Source organism: Acipenser ruthenus, chromosome 5, assembly GCF_902713425.1.
Source record: "Acipenser ruthenus chromosome 5, fAciRut3.2 maternal haplotype, whole genome shotgun sequence".
Classification (NCBI taxonomy): domain Eukaryota; kingdom Metazoa; phylum Chordata; class Actinopteri; order Acipenseriformes; family Acipenseridae; genus Acipenser; species Acipenser ruthenus.
Genome location: NC_081193.1, coordinates 4,444,198 through 4,463,107, shown reverse-complemented (window position 1 = coordinate 4,463,107; position 18,910 = coordinate 4,444,198). Strand labels below are relative to the sequence as shown.

Sequence of the window (18,910 nt, the reverse complement as noted above, 5' to 3'; positions counted from 1 at the left end):
GGTGACCTACCAGCATCAAGCAGTTCTTGCAGAAACTGTAAGATGACTGGCATAGGGCAAGATATGGGGTCATGGCTCCTAGCCAGACACCAAGCCTGGAAATACCTCCACTTATAGGTGTACAAAGACCTAGTGGAGTCTGCCCTAGCGCTCTGCAATGTACCCACAACCACATCTGATAGCCCTAGGGCTAACCAGTGGTCCCTTTCAGGGGCCAGACCCATAGCCCTGTTCTGGGTGCCAAAGAGAGCCTTTCGCATGACTGAGGAGATCCATGCAAAGTGGAATCTCCCAGGGCTGGCTGTACAACAGCTGGCACAGGGTCAAAAACCAGACTCTCCTGGGCCACTTGGGGGCCACTAGGAGAACTGACGCTTTCTCTAACCAGACTTTTTCTAGAAAAGCCGGAAGCAGAGGTATAGGCGGGAAAAGCGTACAAAAACGCTTTGGGCATTCGTGCGCTAGGGCGTCTATGCCGAGTGGACCGCCTAAGCGGTGGAGGGAGTACCATAGGGGGCAATGTGTTGTCTCTGCCGAGGCGAAGAGATCAACCTGCGCCTTCCCGAACCGTTCCCAAATGCGCTCCACTATCTGAGGGTGGAGTCACTACTCTGATGGATGTGGACCACTCCTGGAGGGGAGGTCCACTGCCCAGTTCACCGCTCCGGGAATGTGCGCCGCCCGTAGGGACAGCAAGTTCCTCTGAGCCCATGTCAATAGCCTGAAGGCCATGTGATGCAACCCCGGGGACCGTAGGCCACCCTGGTGGTTGACATACACCACCACTGTCGTGCTGTCTGTCCGGATTAATATATGCTTACCGCTCAGCACTGGGAGAAAGTAGTGGAGAGCAAGGGATACCGCTTGCAACTCCAGCATGTTTATGTGTAGGGATGTCCAGCGGTCCAGCCAGAATCCACATACTCCTCTGCCTTCCCAGACCGCTCCCCAACCCAAGTTGGAGGCGTCTGTCGTCACCACTTGGTGGTTCAACACTACTCCCATTCACACACCTTTGTCGTCCTCCACCATTATACGGCTGCCGAGCACACGTGAGACACTGTCAGCCGATGGTGTCTGTCGCGTTTGGCATTGAGGTGGAATGCATTGAAGCAGATCCAGCTGAATGGCCGATATGGCTGCCGCCATCGGACCTAATAGATTCTGGCACAATAGGGGGGTGACCTGCGATCCCTGTTGAAACAGGGAGAGGCAACCCTGGATAGCTGCAACTCTGTCGTCTGACAAGTATGCATGCATCGTAATGGAGTCCAGCCGGAGACCCAAGTACATAGCGCACTGCACTGGTGTAAGCCGACTCTTTGCATCGTTGATGGTGAGACCCAGCCTCGCCAGATACTCTGTCACAACCGCCGTATGGGCCAGTGCTCCCTCTCACGACTGGGAACAGATCAACCAGTCGTTGAGGTAGTTTATTACTCTGATCCCCTGCAGCCGCAGGGGAGCCAGGATAGCGTCCACGCACTTTGAAAACGTACGAGGAGCTAGGAAGAGGCCGAATGGCAGCACAGTAAACTCGTAAACGCTTCCTTGAAAAAGAGAAGCAGAGATACTTTCTGTGCTCTGGACTTTACTGCAGGTTGATCGCACGCTACACAGTACTGCAAGGGAAATGACTATCTCAGTGTCATTAGTAGTTTTCTTAGTAGTTTTTTTTTCTTTTATATTCAATGTGATTGGTGTTGCACTTTATATAATTCATTATGGTGGGAAAAATATATATTCTTCTGATTTGTGGCGACGGATTTGTGCCATATAAAAATGCAAGAAACATCATCTATCTGCGGTTATTACATAGCCTGTATTGTTCTTATACAGTTATACAGTTATGCCCCAATACAGCGCTGTGAACACGGTTTATATTTTCTGCACTCTTAAGGATAGTTCATACAAGAGTGGTCCTTTGGCCCCGTACGTGGGTTGCTTTGAACTCCCTATGAGATATTTGGATACAAACAAGCCCAGCATAAAGCTAATTTGATACGAATCATATGCAAAGTTTGAAATAGGTGAGTACAGCGTATACGACATCGTAGAAACCTGTTACAAACCTGTTACAAACCTGTTACAAACCTGTTACAAACCTGTTAATTGCAAGATGATATTTCCTTACTTTTATTTTAAATGTACGCATTTGTTCATACCAATCAGTAATAATGAGAAAGCGTCTTCGAATTGAATTAGATACAGTAACTTCTCTGAGCACTTTATGTTGGCTTTTTTATTTGCTTCATAGCTAGGGATTCTTTTTTTTTTACTTTAAGGTCAAGGCATGCGATTATTATAAGGACGATTAAATAGTGTTCCTTTCTGAATGTACATTACATATGTCATCTGCAATCGGAAACACAGTGGTTCAATAATCAGACACTATCTACAAGTACTGGATAAGTTTTATTTTCTAATATTTTGTATTATGTCTAGAATCTGATACACTAATAGTTGTATAGTTTTGATATGTTTAGCTTAACTTTATGTACCTCTTGAAACCTGCTTTAGTACAGTCTATTGCTTGCACCTGTGAGGTATCCTTATTTATTTGTCTATTGTAACACAACATGGATTATTATTTGTTTTAGACTATAATCAATAGGGACAAAAGCTGAGCAAACAAAAGTAATCATTAGGTTTCTTGACTTCCATCTATCAACAACCCTCTGCTCTCTTTGACATCGGTAGAGCTATAAGAAGCCTAAATGTAGGTTGTGAGCCACCTGGAAAGGCTCGTCACACATTTCATACTGTCAGTATCACAGCCTTCCTTTAGAACACTGCCCTGCATGCTCCAGTGTATTGCTTTACAAACTAATTTAGTGAATTGGATCAAACTGAATACTTGCCTTTGGTCTCTTGGTCTGGTTAGGAAATGGAAGTCCTTTTGAATTTTTTTTTTTTTTTAACAAAAACCCTAGTCATTAAAAGCATTATCTACCATTCTGAAAGGGACAGGTGCAACTTAATGGTATCCTCTTAAAACTGAAAGAAAGGCAGAGGAATACAGTGACACTTCCAGCGTTGGAGAGTGAGAAACTGCTTTTCTGTTCCTTCATGTTGTGAAAAGCAGTGCTGTACAATGAACTACACTTTTACTGCAATTATGAAAACAAGTATTGAGGGTAAAATGCCAATTTAAAACTTATTTTGCACTTCAGAAAGATCATTAAGGAAGTGACAAATACTTATGTACTCGACTGTTTAAGGACCCTTCGCTCATTTACAGCCCTCAGTGTTTCCTGGTTTTCTTTTGTATGTGCTAGTCAGATGGTTAGTGAATCATCATGTTGTAATATGACCGGTATTGGGTACAGTATCTGCTAGGGGTGGGTATTGGGACATAAGAACATAAGAAAGTTTACAAATTGAGAGGAGGCCATTCGGCCCATCTTGCTCGTTTGGTTGTTAGTAGCTTATTGATCCCAGAATCTCATTAAGCAGCTTCTTGAAGAAGGCTGTGTGGTCCAGTGGTTAAAGAAAGTGGCTTGTAACCAAGAGCTCCCCGGTTCAAATCCCACCTCAGCCAGTGACTCATTGTGTGACCCTGAGCAAGTCACTTAACCTCCTTGTGCTCCGTCTTTCGGGTGAGACGTAATTGTAAGTGACTCTGCAGCTGATGCATAGTTCACACACCCTAGTCTCTGTAAGTCGCCTTGGATAAAGGCGTCTGCTAAGTAAACTAATAATAATAATAATAATCCCAGGGTGTCAGCTTCAACAACATTACTGGGGAGTTCCAGACATTCACAATTCTCTGTGTAAAAAAGGCAGCTTCACCTTTTAGTTGGATGTGGTGAGTTGAATCTGTTCAGGTTCTGACTAGTCACGGCCCAGACGTTTTCAATAGACTATTTTTGACCATGTTCACAGTATGATGGTATATCAATGCTATTTATCTCTCTGTCAATGAATTTTGTGCTTTGCAACTGGAACATTGATAATGGCATTTCTATTAGGGACTAGAGATACTGGTTTGTCCATTTGGGGTACTCTTGATATATGTTGCTGCTGTTGGCAAAAGCTTTACTTTGTATTTAGCCACATATTTTTTTATATAACAAGACTGCAAATGCATACAATCTTCTATTTTTCTTAATTATTTTTAAAATAGTTACCAGTAATTAAACAGCCCATTATTTGCACAAGATTTCAGCACCGAAATACAACAAAGGCTACATTTTGAGTCTAGAAAAAATGATATGCTGCTAAATTAGCTGAGATTTAACATTCAGATAAGTGCCTTTTTAGTTTTAATACTTCATTTTGACCAATGTCTTTCTGTTTAGAAGAGTGATAGACCAAACTTAAACCTTTCTTTTTTGAGGAATTCATAATTGTCTGTATTTGCAGCTTGGGAAAATGATAAAGTCTGACTGTAGCGGTTTAATGTTCCACTGAATGATGTCTAAAATTGCATATCTTAGTCTTTGTGCTAGGCTCTATTCCCATTTTAATGAAACATTAAAGACTGCTGATTCCTGCAGGGAAGATGTGACAGCCCCCTAACAGTGTTTTCATACAGCTGAAATTAAAGTGACGCAGAATATAGTTTCTAGATTACAGGGTTGCTCAGAGGAAGTTGGGCTGTTTTGTGAAATAAGCTTTTCTTTTCTTTTCTTTTTCTTTATTTAAACACAACAGGATCTCTATTTTGGGGGGAAAATAATGTCTTCCTGATCTAACCACTGCAGTACAGTAGGATACAGTTATTGTCTCAATGGTCTTGTGTTCTCTCCCTCCCCCCCCCCCCCCTCTATCTCTCAATTCAAATTCAAATTCCAAAAATGCTTTATTGGCATGACAAAATGAAATTGAGTTTTGCCAAAGCAATTCAACAATGAACATTATTACAAATTATTTACAGTGGACATGGGTGCACATGAGTGCCTGGTCCCCGTGCTCCAGGGTGTTTACACCTGGGTCTGTCTCTCTGTCGCTCTGTCTCTCTGGCTGTGGCAGTAAGGGGAGTAAGGGGATCCGACCTAGTTCGGCCCTGTAAGCGCTGTTGGCTGCACTCCTGTGAACCTGCAGAAGGTGTTTACAAAATTCCAGATGGAAAATTTCTATGGGGCTTTGATCCCATTTGTTATAGACGTGGTTCATAGGGGGACCCCATACTTCACTACCATACAGAAGGATTGGCTTTATTATGTTGTCGAAAATTTGTAGCCAGATTTTTATTGGTGGTTTAATTTTGTATAGCCAATTTTTTATGGCATAAAAAGTCCTGCGCGCTTTATCTTTTAATGCATTTATAGCCAGGTTGAAATTCCCAGATGCACTGATTTTTAGACCCAGGTAATTGTAGCTGGTGCTGTGCTCCAGGGTGTTGTTCCTCAGGGTGAAGTGGTACCTGTTTCCCTGAGATCTGGCTTTCTTCTGGAATACCATATCTCTGGTATTTCCAGGTTTACTGTCAGTGCCCATTTCTGACAGTACTGCTCTAGCAGTGCCAGGCTCTGCTTCAGACCCTGCTCTGTGGGTGACAGCAGGACCAGGTCATCTGCATAGACCAGGAATTTGATTTATTTGTCATGTAGAGTGAGGCCAGGGGCTGCAGAATGCTCCAACACCATAGCCAACTCGTTGACGTAGATGTTGAACAGTGTTGGACTCAGAATGCAACCCTGTCTCACTCCACGCCCTTGGGTGAAAAACCCTGTTTTTTGGTTTCCAATTTCACACCACACTTACTCTCTGTGTACATTGACTTAATGATGTCATAAACTTTACCCCCTACACCGCTTTCAAGAATTCTAAGGAATAGACCTGGATGCCAAATTGAATCGAATGTTTTTTTTAAATCTATAAAACAAGCAAACATTTTCCCTTTATTTTTTTGGTGGACATGTTTGTTGATTAGGGTGTGTAGGGTGTAAACATGGTCAGAGGTGCGGTAATTTGGTAAAAATCCAATTTGACTCTTACTCAAGACATTTTGTTCGGTAAGGAAGGCCAGCATCCGGGCGTTAATGATACTGCAGAATACCTTCCTCAGATTACTGCTCACACAAATGCCTCTGTAATTATTGGGGTCAAATTTGTCTCCACTTTTATGGATTGGTGTTATTAGCCCTTGGTTCCAGATGTCAGGGAAACAGCCCGCAGCCAGGATGAGGTTGAATACTTTGAGCAGGGCCTCCTGCATCCTGGGGCTGCTGTGTTTCAGCATCTCATTGATGATGCTGTCAGGCCTGCAGGCTTTCCTGGGTTTGAGGGCTTGGAGCTTTTCCTTTAGCTCTGGTCCCGTTATTGGGTAGTCCAGTGGGTTCTGATTGTCCTTGATTATGGTTCCCAATTCATTTAGTTTTTTTTTAAATAGAATTTTGGTCTGGATTTAATTAATTTTCATCTAATTCTTGATAAAGTTTATCAAAGTAATTTTTCCAAATGTTTCCATTTTTGATTGCCAATTCGTGATTCATTTTTGATGTGTTTAACTTGTTCCATAGTTCCCAAAAGGAATTTTGCTCTACCTGAAGTGACATGGGGATTTTTAAGTTGAATAAATAACAGCACACCAACCTCACTATCATTTATGCATATGACACATCCCACATTCAAGAAGTGAAATGAAAACAAACACCAGCTCGCTTCGCCCACAATGCGCCACCAGCCTGTGTTGTCGTTGCATTTATTTTCTAGGAATCTGATTATTGGCTCGAAAAGACAGTGCATCATCAAAAAGACACACAAGTCCTTTTTGTAAATGCGTAGCGGATCGAAATCTTTTAAAGTGGGCTCTTGTGCAATAAGATTATGGAACGCAACATCTGTTGTAATTTACACTACTGTGACATGTTGGCCTTTCCACTGTTTATGTCATTATAACACGGCCTGTGAATACGAAACCTTACAGTGTAGTAGAGAAACTTTCAGCAAGAACTGCTTCCAAGGCTGTGGCAGACAAAAGCACCAAGGCAGAAGACAGTAAAGAACAGCTGCCAGCAATACCCTGTGAAAGAACTATTTAATCTGGTCTTCAAAGAGTATAAACCAGTGGGGTGGACCAGAGAGAATTAGAAATGTCACAGTGTAATAATAAAAAAAATATATATATATTAATGAATAAAAAGTAAATAATCATAATTTATTGTTTTAATCAATGGGTCAGATGATGGTGAACCAAGACGAATGCAATGTGCAATGACTTTGTCAGATTATTACTAGCTCTTAAAATTCAAGTGTCTTGAGTCAGAGATGGAAATAAAGGATTATTGATCGGCCTCTATAGGCAGTGGATTGGGTATTAATGATGATGTTGTCACTGCAGTCCTTAGATGACCATGTCACTCATTACGAATGATTCCAGATGGTTATCTAAGGTTAGCTAATGAACGCCCCTAAGTTTTAGATCATAATGTTAGGCATTGACTGTTTAGGCAGGCAGTGCTTTATATGGAACTATTGGTTGTACTATAGAAATTTGAAACACTGGACCCTATTCTCAAAACCTTAAGGCCGCCCACACAGGTATTTGGAGTTGATTTGTTCTGAAGTTAGAAGTGGTGGAGATCAAAACTGAGTAAACAGATACCGTGCTAAACCTTTTCGAAAACAGTTTGGTCAATGCTGTGAGCAGAAAACCAAACCTAATAAATTAAAAATAAAGCCCATCGAGCCATTCCCTTTGTTCACAGCATTGTGAACAAGCCTGACATGAGTAAAACAGCAGGTTCTAGTTCTACAGCGTGGCTACCATGGAAACCATGCATAACATATTTCTGCATAAAATATGCTTGTACATTTTGTACTGCTTTGAACTACTGTGATGTTGCACATTAAATATGTTTTTAGATTAAGTTATTAAACATGTTGCCATGGCTACCAGTTGCCAGCACATTTAGATAGTCTGTAGAAAAGGTTATTATTGGTTACCCCATTGGACTTTTAAAACCATCCATCAGCATTTGTTAATTAAATCACAGGTTGCACAGTGAATGAAGCCCATGAGCAATGCCTTCAACATCCACAATCCTTAATATACAGGGACCAGACAGGTTGATTTTTGTATTTACATGAATCTTTTAACTCATTCAACACCGCAGACCTGTATACAAGCATAGGTAAGATCAGCACACCTGTAAACTACTAGATTTAATATCTATAGCTGTACACATTGTTATTTATTTTTGAGTGTATTTAATACATTTATCAGTCTTTCTGTAAAGTAAGTTGGGGCAGAAAGAGTTAATGCATTTTAATACAGTGAATAAGTGGGGTTGGTATAATCGGTATAGCTTATCTACATTTTAAAATAAATTGTCCCTATATAATATATTGTGTGTGTGTGTGTGTGTCACAAAGATGGCCGGAGTGGGTGGTGCCAGACCAGAAGCAGGAAATAAATAAACAAAACGAGAGGTAGTTTGGTGGAGCTGAGCGAATGCTTTCGCTCAGCATTTAATAAATAAACAGAACAGAAAATAAAAGGTTTTAAACACAAAACAGGACACGGCACTTGCGCCAAAATAAATAGACAAACAAAAACGGACTAACACTACAAACGGTGCACGGACAGACACACAAACAAACACGGTGAGTCTATAAACACTTATTATTTACTTATATTTACTTTTCTTTTACTCCTCTCTCTCCCGTTCTCCACTCTCGAACACCCAACCCCGAGTGAATGAAACGTGCATCTATTTATACTGTTGTGCTGCGATTCAATTACTAATTAATTATTCACTTGAATCCCAGCACGTGAATTAATTATGTGCAACCTCGTGCGCGCATATTACTTACTTTAAATGCACGTGCAGTGATGTGCAATCCCGTGCCTAAATACAGTTATACCTTTTAAATACACGTGAAACACAGACCCGTTTATATCCCGTGTACCAATGACTATACACCAACATTAACACACGCACGCAACATACAACACATAACACACAAAATACACACAGGGGTGGGCACTTCGTCACAGTGTGTAATTATGATTATTTTGTATATGAAATGTTATAAGTATATACATAAAAATTTAATCAAAACCATAGTAAGTATCTCAACCAGTGATTTAATTCTGCAAACCTTTTAAAGCTTTACAAACATCAAGCACCCTTCTAGACTCTTTGCATTGCTCTTTATGTTCTTTATTAGGAGATCATTGCAACATGTGTGCTCCACAAAATGGCATCTAATCATTTCCTGTCACTAATGTCAATGCTGGGATGGCTAGATGTGGCAAAGATGGTTGTAGCCTATTATTCTGTTAAGGCCTCTTGCTTCCAAAGTCCTATCGATTCGGCACCTGTCCAGGATCGCTCTGGAGTGTTACATATCATCATCCCGTATGCGTTATACTCCTCTGATCCTAAAACAGTTCAATAATAATTCTGAAGAAGTTGGTTCCCTTGGAAGGTGGAGTGACAAGGAAGTGCCCTTTAGCTTGTGTTTATCTGGAGTCCCTCCAGTCTTCATGAAGGTCACATCAGTCTGTTTGGTGCTGGGCAGCAGGCTGTGTTTGTGGATCTCAGAAATGGCAAGGCAGGAAGCATCAGCTGGTGGAGCCCTGTTGTGCAAACACAGCGGTGTCGTTCCAAGTCACTGACTGTGTTTGAGCAGTGTTTGTGACTCGTCTGCTGTGTATTGTGGATTGCATGCCAATTGGAATTCATTTAGGATACTTCAGATTAGACCATTAAATCTATCAGCAAACTCCTTGTTCCAAACATTTTAAAAAAGGATTTCAAATGTTCCTGTTACATATGCCAAAAGCAAAGGATTTCATAGCCTGCAAAAAAGGTTGCATGAATGGATAAAATCATATTATCAGTAGTATAATTTATCGGTAGATCATTCAGCGGGTGGAGCATTGCTTTTTTTTGTTTCTTGCAGTACTGTACCTAACAATAAAATACAAATATTTTAAAACAGTTTCTACATGTTTTAGTGACATTGTTTTCCATAGGAACTGGATCTTCATCTTCAAAAATAGTTTCTCCTCCAATATGCCAGTGGTTTCACATCTGTCAGCGCTGAACCACACAGCATGAGCATCAGTCTAGTCAGGGGACAGAAGGCCCCTACATATTTAATGGCTTGTGCAACACATATAATATAATGAAGTTGCTTGAATAGGCTTTCAATACGTGTTGCAGGGTATTGTATATCTTTTAAATGTATTTCATATTCTGGAAGTTGTTTTTCTTTGTAGGGTCAGCCTGTTGGTCAGTGTGATTTCATTATTTGACTAATTTGTATAGAAAAGGAAATCATCTTTCCAAGGCTACAGAAAATGAAGAATGGACAACTTGACACAACAAAGGAACCTTTCAGCGTCAGAAAAAAACATTCATGCATCAAAAAAGATAATTAAAATGCATTTTTAATACTGAAAGACAGGTGGTCTAACTGCATGTTGTCCAAACAAAACAGAAAAATGCATACGCTTTCTATGCATCATTTCTTTAAAATATACACCTAGAAGTTGGTATGAAATTGACTTATATCCCTGCATTCATGATGACTCACAGACCACAAGAGATTCATTTCAATGTCAAAATGAAATATTACTTTTTTCTATCCTGTAAATGCTATATTTAACCCTTATCTAACTTTGGACGCATTACTTTCCTGAATGTTGACAAAGCTACTACAACTGAATTTTTTCTGGGGATGATTGTGTGTGCAACTATGGAAGATTAGGGGTGATGTTATGATGCAGACATTTAGGCTCCATTTGAAACTATTATCCAAATGCTTCCTTTTTGAAATAGGATCTCATGATTTTAAAGTTCTAAACAAGTAAAGAGCTGTCATGTTAAGAATGTTAAACAAAAGGTCTAATTTAGTCACATTTATTTGAGATCAGATATAGAAGCTACATCCTCAGATCTTTGTGTTTGGGCGGAATAAAGTTGGTAATTAGAGTACTTTGATTTAAATTGATGATCATTAAAATTCTCACAAGGAACTGAAGCAATAAAAAAATATCCCGTGACTGGCACACTTTACAGACTGGTTTTACTGTGGACATGTGTGTGAAATGTCACAGGGTTCCTTGATGCATGTCAGAGTCAGTCTTTCATATCAATAAATGTTAGGGCAGTAATAGGCTTTCTCCCTCTGTATATTTCTAGTTACAATAATTTGAAAAATAATTTGAGCAACTGTTATACTGAAGTAACTGAATTAGAAATACATGTTATAAAATACAAATACAACATTATTATTGTTGAAAGAACATATTACAGTTAAAAACGAAAGAAGTTCAGTACTAACTGACACTGTCAGAATATTGTAATAATTGTACTGTGTTCTAAAGAATATAAAACCAGCATAAATAAAATTGCAGCAAATTCTGAACAGGTTACAATGATTTGAACTAAGAAAACTGAACAAGTGTTAGAAAAAAAGCTGGTCAATGTGCCTTTGTTATTAGTGCACATACACTCGTGGAAGCCTGTAACCTTGAAAGAAGCAGACATCTGGGGGAACTAAACACGGAGGCTAGGTATTGCAAAACCCTTTTTAGACAGAACGATATTTGAAACTAAAAAGACCTATTTGATTTTATTTTATCATGTTGTTACTAAGCATAGAGGTTTTAAATAAAGTATTCTGATCTAATAATAGTGACAAAACTCTCTGAAGAGAAATATGTTCAAAGTATTTTGATCTAATCAGAAACATACTATTTAAACTAACAAGTGTTTTTGCTTGTTAAGGCTCTACAGTAATACAAATAGACTGTAAAAGCAGGAGCGAGCATTTAATTTAATCAATTGAAGAATTAGTTCAGTTTCTCCAACTAAACAAAAAACATTTTAGACATTACAATATCCATTAAATTAAAGAATATGTGTTTAGTTTATATAAAGGTTTTACTAAATAAATCTACAGAAAAATAGCCTTGCCCTTATCTGCTTGCAAGCAGAGCAGTGCTAGATATGGAAGGTTCTTTCTGGCAGTCAAAGTGAGATTTACTTGTAGTCCGCAGTTTTGAATCCAAGGTCGTTCTATAATAAGAAAACCTTGTAGTGGAAGGGAGCATTCCACAGTCTTTGTCCCATACTTTGTTAACACACATTTGTATATAAAGTTAAACTGGCCCATTGACAACTGTGGCAGGATGGCTTGCAGTGGTGAGGTGTGGTGACGTCACGGACCAGGAAGTAACAGAACCAAAACAGTGGATGGGCAGGTGAAGCTGAACGCTACGGCATTCAGCTGATTTTATGAAATAAATAAACAAAACAAAAGATTTAAACAAACAACACAAAACAAAAGGGCACGTTGGCCAAACAAATAAGCGTGCTGGTTTTAGCACCAGCACGATACTTAGCAGTTGTTTATCTTATTCTCCTCGCTCTCTCCGCTTCCCGTACTCTCCTCTGTACACTCTCTCCTCGCAGCACGGACAGCTGCAGGTTCTTATACTCTGGCCGAGGGGTTAACTAGCTGTTAATTATCTTATTACCCCTCGGCTACAGTCTGCACGAGTTTAGTAAGGATGCATGACTATCAGCTAGTTAAATAATTAGTAGCTGATCAGCCACGCATTTTAAATATAAAAACAACAATAAATACGCGGCGCTTTGAACTGCGCCGCAAACAAAAATACAAATAATAATAAAGAAATATATAGGGGAGGGACACTCCGCCACACAACACACTGAAAAGGTAACATAATATGTGGCTAAGAGAGACATATATTTTTGATCCAGCTTAATATAATCAAACAGAGCTGGTGTTACATATTAAAAACATCTCTCATATATACACATATACTTGTATTATATTATAGCAAGGATTATGTGAACTTTGGTCCAGCTGACTTTTTAGAAAAAGGAGGAGTTGGAAAAAGAGAAATGAAATCATTTTCCAATATTTTTTGGCAAGAAGTTATATTTAATCAGTTTTGAAAAAGGAGTTGACCAGATCCTTCTAGAATGTATCATTAACTTAAAGATCAGAAATGTCAAGGCCAAGTGATGATTAGATTTACCTGGGACTTCTGATGTATTCAAGAGAGATAAAATCCTATATAAGCCCAGAGCAAGACCCCATTCAATATCGCTCGACTTGCTAACTACAAGTTGTGTGGTCCATGCTCTGAGGATCTCTGAAAAACTGATTGCTGTTTGGTCGAAGTCTCTGCCTTTTGAAGACAGTTCTTATTTTTCAGTATATCCTACACTACACTTCCATATACTGGAAGGTAAGCATATATTTGAATTTAATATCTCTTTTATATTGATGCATTGCTATAAGATATAGGATTTATATTTTAGCTGTTGAGAATGATATATTGAATGTTCTAAAACGTAGCGGTGGGCGCATTAGCTTTTTGAATTTTATAGCCTGAAGGCTAAGCATATGATAACTGTATTACTGTATTGAAGTACTAATGCTATTGATTGTAAGTCGCCCTGGATAAGGGCGTCTGCTAAGAAATAAATAATAATAATAATAATTAAGCCTGTAAAGGAACTGGAAACGCCCAGGCTGCCTATTAGCAGGGATCCAAAGTGGCTTGCAACCACTTGATCAATTTTAAAGCATTTAATAAATCGAAAAGAGCACTACTACTGCTCTGATTCGTTAAAACTTCAAATTAAATGAGTCTGTGTCATTTTCTTGATTATTAAAAAGTTGTCTGGACATATAGCATGCCCAGTGCATGAACAAAACCACTTACAGGAGTTATGAACATCTCTGTTCTCCTTAAACGTCTCCCCTGGGTTTAAGAGTGTGCTTAGAGTATATACAGTGCCTTGCATAAGTATTCACCCCCCTTGGACTTTTCCACATGTTGTAGTGTTACAACCTGGAATTAAAATGGATTTAATTAGGATTTTTTGTCACTGATCTACACAAAATAGTCCATAATGTCGAAGTGGGGAACAAAATCTACATATTTTTCAAAATTATTTACAAATAAAAAACTGAAAAGTCTTGATTGCATAAGTATTCACCCCCATTGCTGTGACACCCCTAAATAATCTCTGGTGCAACCAATTGCCTTCAGAAGTCACATAATTAGTTGAATGGAGTCCAACTGTGTGCTATTAAAGTGTCACATGATCTCAGATTAAATACACCTGTTTCTGGAAGGCCCCAGAGTTTGTTAGAGAGCATATCTAAACAAACAGCATCATGAAGACCAAGGAGCTATCAAAACAAGTCTGGGATAAAGTTCTGGAGAAGCACCAATCAGGGTGGGGTTATAAAAAAATATCATATAAAAACTTTGAACATCCCCCGGAGTACCGTTAAATCCATTATTAAAAAATGGAAAAAATATGGCACAACTGCGACTCTGCCTAGAGAAGGCCATCCACCAAAACTCAGTGACCAGGTAAGGAGGGCATTAGTCAGAGAAGCAACCAAGAGGCCAATGGTAACTCTGAAGGAGCTGGAGAGATCCACAGCTGAGATGGGAGAAACCGTCCATGGGACAACAATAACCCGGACGCTCCACAAAGCTGGGCTTTATGGAAGAGTGGCGAGAAGAAAGCCATTGGTGAAAAAAACCCATATCAAATCCCGTTTGGATTTTGCCAAAAGGCATGTGGGAGACACAGCAAACATGTGGAAAAAGGTTCTGTGGTCTGATGAGACCAAAATTTAACTTTTTGGCCTTAGCATAAAACGCTATGTGTGGCGCAAAGCCAACACTGCTCATCACCCTGAGAACACCATCCCCACGGTGAAGCATGGTGGTGGCAGCATCATGTTATGGGGATGCTTTTCATTGGCAGGGATTGGGAAACTGGTCAGGATTGAGGGCAAGATGGATGGAGCCAAATACAAGGAAATTCTAGAGGAAAACCTGTTTCAGTCTGCAAGAGACCTGGGACTGGGGCGGAGGTTCACCTTCCAGTAGGACAATGACCCTAAACACACAGCCAAAGCTACACTGCATGTTTGATTACCTTGCACACCAAACAAATGAAAGAAGCATCAAACTTTGGTGTCATTTTTTTTCTCTCAGACTTCCTCTATATACTACTACAACCCACAAAAAAATCTGACCAAATACAATGTGAAAAATGTGCAAAAATGCAGAAAATCAGACAGGGATATATATATATATATATTGTAACACATCAGGGAGGGGGTTAGTGTCCTCCCTGAAGAAAACATGAGCACATTTTGTTTAATTGTTTTATTATTTTGTTAATTTGTTTATTGTTTAATTATCACCCGCAACTGAAATGTATTGTAAATTAATGTCAGGTGCAGGGTATATAAGACGTGCAGCTTGGCTGTACGTGGCTGCTGAGTAGAAGGAGGCAGATGAGGTGCTCTGCTTCCGAGCAGTGTAAGTGTAAGTGCTGTGAAACCTGTGTGTGTAGGTTTAGGTTTTTATGACGGCTTAGCCGTCCTGCGAGCTAGTCAGGGACCTGCATGAAACGTTTAGTTAGTGCTCAAAACGGAGCTAGGTGTTTTGTTTCGTTTTGTTTAATTTTTGTGTGTTTATTAAAAAATTAGCGCGACAGCGCTGAAAAACTCAATTTCTTGTGTCCTGGGTCGTGATTTTAAAGGGGCAACGAACCCGAGTGAGTGCCGGGCCGTTACAATATATAAAGAGCAAGTGCGAAAATGTTGACATAACAAACTGACAGAACATAACATCCAATCCCTGGGTCCTGGGGCTCATACAATATGTTTACAAAGTAACATTCCAATCTCATCCTCCAGTAACAGGCATAGTCAGGACACTGATGGACTGGTCACATCCACAAGGAAACTTCTTCAACAAGAAGTCAAGTCCATGCTCCTTTCCCGTACCATAGAACAGGTCCCCTCATCTTCTCAAAGGCAGGGTCATTACTCAAAATACTTTTAATTCAGAAAAATAAGGGGAAATTCAGACCTATTTTAGACCTCAGGGGTCTGAACAAATACATCCTATCAGAAAGCACCATTACCAAGGTTGACTGGTTGAGTTGCATAGATTTAAAGGATGCCTACTTTCATACCCAACAACTGCAGGAGTTATCTCCGTTTCTCCATCCAGGACTGTCAGTACCAGCTCCTAGTGCTTCCTTTCTGGATTTCCACAGCCCCCAGGGTATTCACCAAGGTGATGGCTGAGGTAGCAGCGCATCTCAGAGGTGTGGGCATACGCATCTTTCCCTATCTAGGCGATTGGTTGCTGAGCCTATTGGTCAATCAAGAAACTCATCACTCGCCCGAGCTCAATCCCTTGTTTTCCTGGGGGCCCAGTTCAATACACTAACAGAAAGAGTGTACCTTACAGAGGAGAGGGTGACCACAATTCATCAACTGGCAAGTAACTTCCAAAATAGGAGCAAGACTAACAGCATTGCTGTTCCAGCAGTTTCTAGAACACATGGCAGCAGCAGTTTCCCTGGTGAGGGATACAATGTTACACATGAGGGTTACTCAAAGATGTCTCCTTTCTTCATGAAACCCCTCGCTTCCAGATTCGCTTCACATCAAGGTCCCCCCGGGGGATGCAACAGAAAGCAGTTGGTGGCAGCTTTCACCCAGCCACTATCTGCAAATCCCCCTACACTTTGTCTACACACAGACGCCTCCCTAATAGGGTGGGGAGCACACTTGGCAGAGGCTTAGGTTCAAGGCACCTGGACACCAATACAAAGACACCTCCACATAAATCATCTGAACTGGCAATCTTTTTAGCACTGTATTATTTGAATGTTTTGTAGGATTATTATTATTATTATTATTATTATTATTATTATTATTATTATTATTATTATATTTGGGACAGTGGGAAAGCCATGTTTTTATTGTTTGTTTTTAATTTAAAAACCTGTGAGAATGTGGCTGGAGCCTCAACAAGGTAATTGTTTTATTGATAATTAATTAAGGCTCCAGCCACAGCTTAAAGGAACCCGCTCCAGGCTAATCGGGGCATTTTCCTTTGAGCCAGAGACGGGAGTACTATAGAGTGAGAGAATACACCCGAAGCAACTGTTACCGCTGTACCACACGGTGTTTGTTTGTTAGTTTATTTTGGCCATCAAGCCCTTTTGTTTTGTGTAAGTGTTTTGTTTATTATTTGATTTATTATTAAAAGCTGAGCGCAAACGCGTCTCGTTCCTGTACCCACCTTTGCTTCCTTTGTTTTTGTGTTGCTCCTTCCTGGTCCGTGACGTCACTTCAACCACTTTGCCACAAGCACTGAGACACTTAAGCCCAGTTTTAAGAGGAAGGGCAATAACAGTGTTTTACCGACACCACCACAGTGGTAAAATGTATCGCTCACCAGGGGGGATACAAGGTCTTGGGAGCTTTGCCTCCTATCCATGAAGATCTGGAATTGGCGCAGAACACAGGCAACCTATGTACCCGGATCTGAAAGCAGCATCGCAGAACAGAGAGAGGACCCCCCACGAGTGGCAGATCTGCCCAGATAAAAGATTTCCATTACATGAGAGTAGATGTTAAAACTTCATGCTGATTTGAACTCGGCTGTCGCCAAGATAAGCGCCAACTAAGATGTAGCTTTACAGTAAACTAATGTGATCCATCTGCATCTCCATCCATTTGTGTTTCTTTCCATCTGATGATGCAGATATCCTTCTGCCTGGTGTTGATGGCTGAAGTGTAATGCTGGCTCCAGGGATCAGCTTATTTTGCCTCCCCAGCGCATCAGCACACACAACGGCTGCGATGCTGGCTCCGGGGATCAACCACAGTGTAGTCTCTCCAGCACATTAGCATGACAACCGTCTGGATTGAGCCAAGTAGGGTATATCTCTGGGGTCTTCAAGTGGGCACCTTCCGTCCTCTGTGTTTCGTCGACTAGCCCACGACACCTCAAGAGGGCTCGACAGTGATTCTGGCGTCCCAGCATCACCCCCCTCCGTCCCCCACTCAACTCAGCCCAGCTTACTTACCTGTACAGCAGCGTTTCTTTCTTTCATTTGTGCTTGAGATCCCCAGCCAGAATCTTTCCGTCTCAACCACAGCCAGTTGTTGCTCCTTTCTGCTGCTTCAGATAAGTTCTCCACTGTGCGACGCAACTCTTGGCCACTGAACCCGACATCTCTGAGAAAGTGGGTTGTAGAGTGTGCCACAAATCCTCGACAACCCATCCCCATTGGGTAAACCTGGACCCTTGCTGTTCCGCTTCAGCAGCTAGTTGAGCATACTGAAGTTTCTTCCTCTCATACGCCTCATCCACAGGATCGTCCCATGGACCTGTTAACTCTAGCAGATGAACCAGACCACAAGACAATGTCTGGTCGAAGGTTAGTGGTGGCAATCTCAGGTGGAAAAATAAGCCGGTGACCAACATCTGCCAGCATTTTCCAGTCTCTAGCAGCTTCCAGTTGTCCTGGGCGAGGATTGGTTTTAACACCTTTTCTTGGTGGTTGTCTCCTGAATGGAGGAATTTTGTGTGTAATGCTTTGATGGAAGTGGTGGCAACTTACGCCAAGTTACGCTTGTCTTCCAATGCTAAGGCCAAACAACGCAGCACCTGGTCATGCGCCAAGTAAACCGTCCTTGGCTAAGACCCACCTTACATCCTATCAAAATGTGCTTTAATGTTGCAGGTGATGAACACAAAGGCCATGAGGGATCCTCACCCACCCAGAGGTTTAGGTTCTGTGGTGATGGGAGAACATCATATGTTGATCTGATGAGGAAACTGACCCTGCTCTGTTCCATTGTCCATAGGTCTTGCCAGCCCATCTTGCGTTGTTCCACACTCTCCCTGCTTGGCCAGGGAAACAGCTTTTACACACCTCATCCTCTCCTCCTGCTTTTGCACCTTGTTGACTACCAGCTTCCTCCATTGAGCTGGGGTTGCCTTGTGCCATGTAGTCGGAGCTGAACTGAGACCAAGACTCCCTCTTCCATATTGAACTTGCCCCATAATATCACAGATTCAAAGGGCAGCCTTTGCATCTTCCACAGCTTTCTTTGCTGCCCACTTTCTTCC

General features: G+C 40.9%; 1 pseudogene; it reads left to right on the top strand.

Moving 5' to 3' along the window:
* LOC117403224 (mRNA-capping enzyme-like) overlaps nt 1-18,910 on the top strand; it is a 124,170-nt pseudogene that overhangs the window by 29,170 nt on the left and 76,090 nt on the right.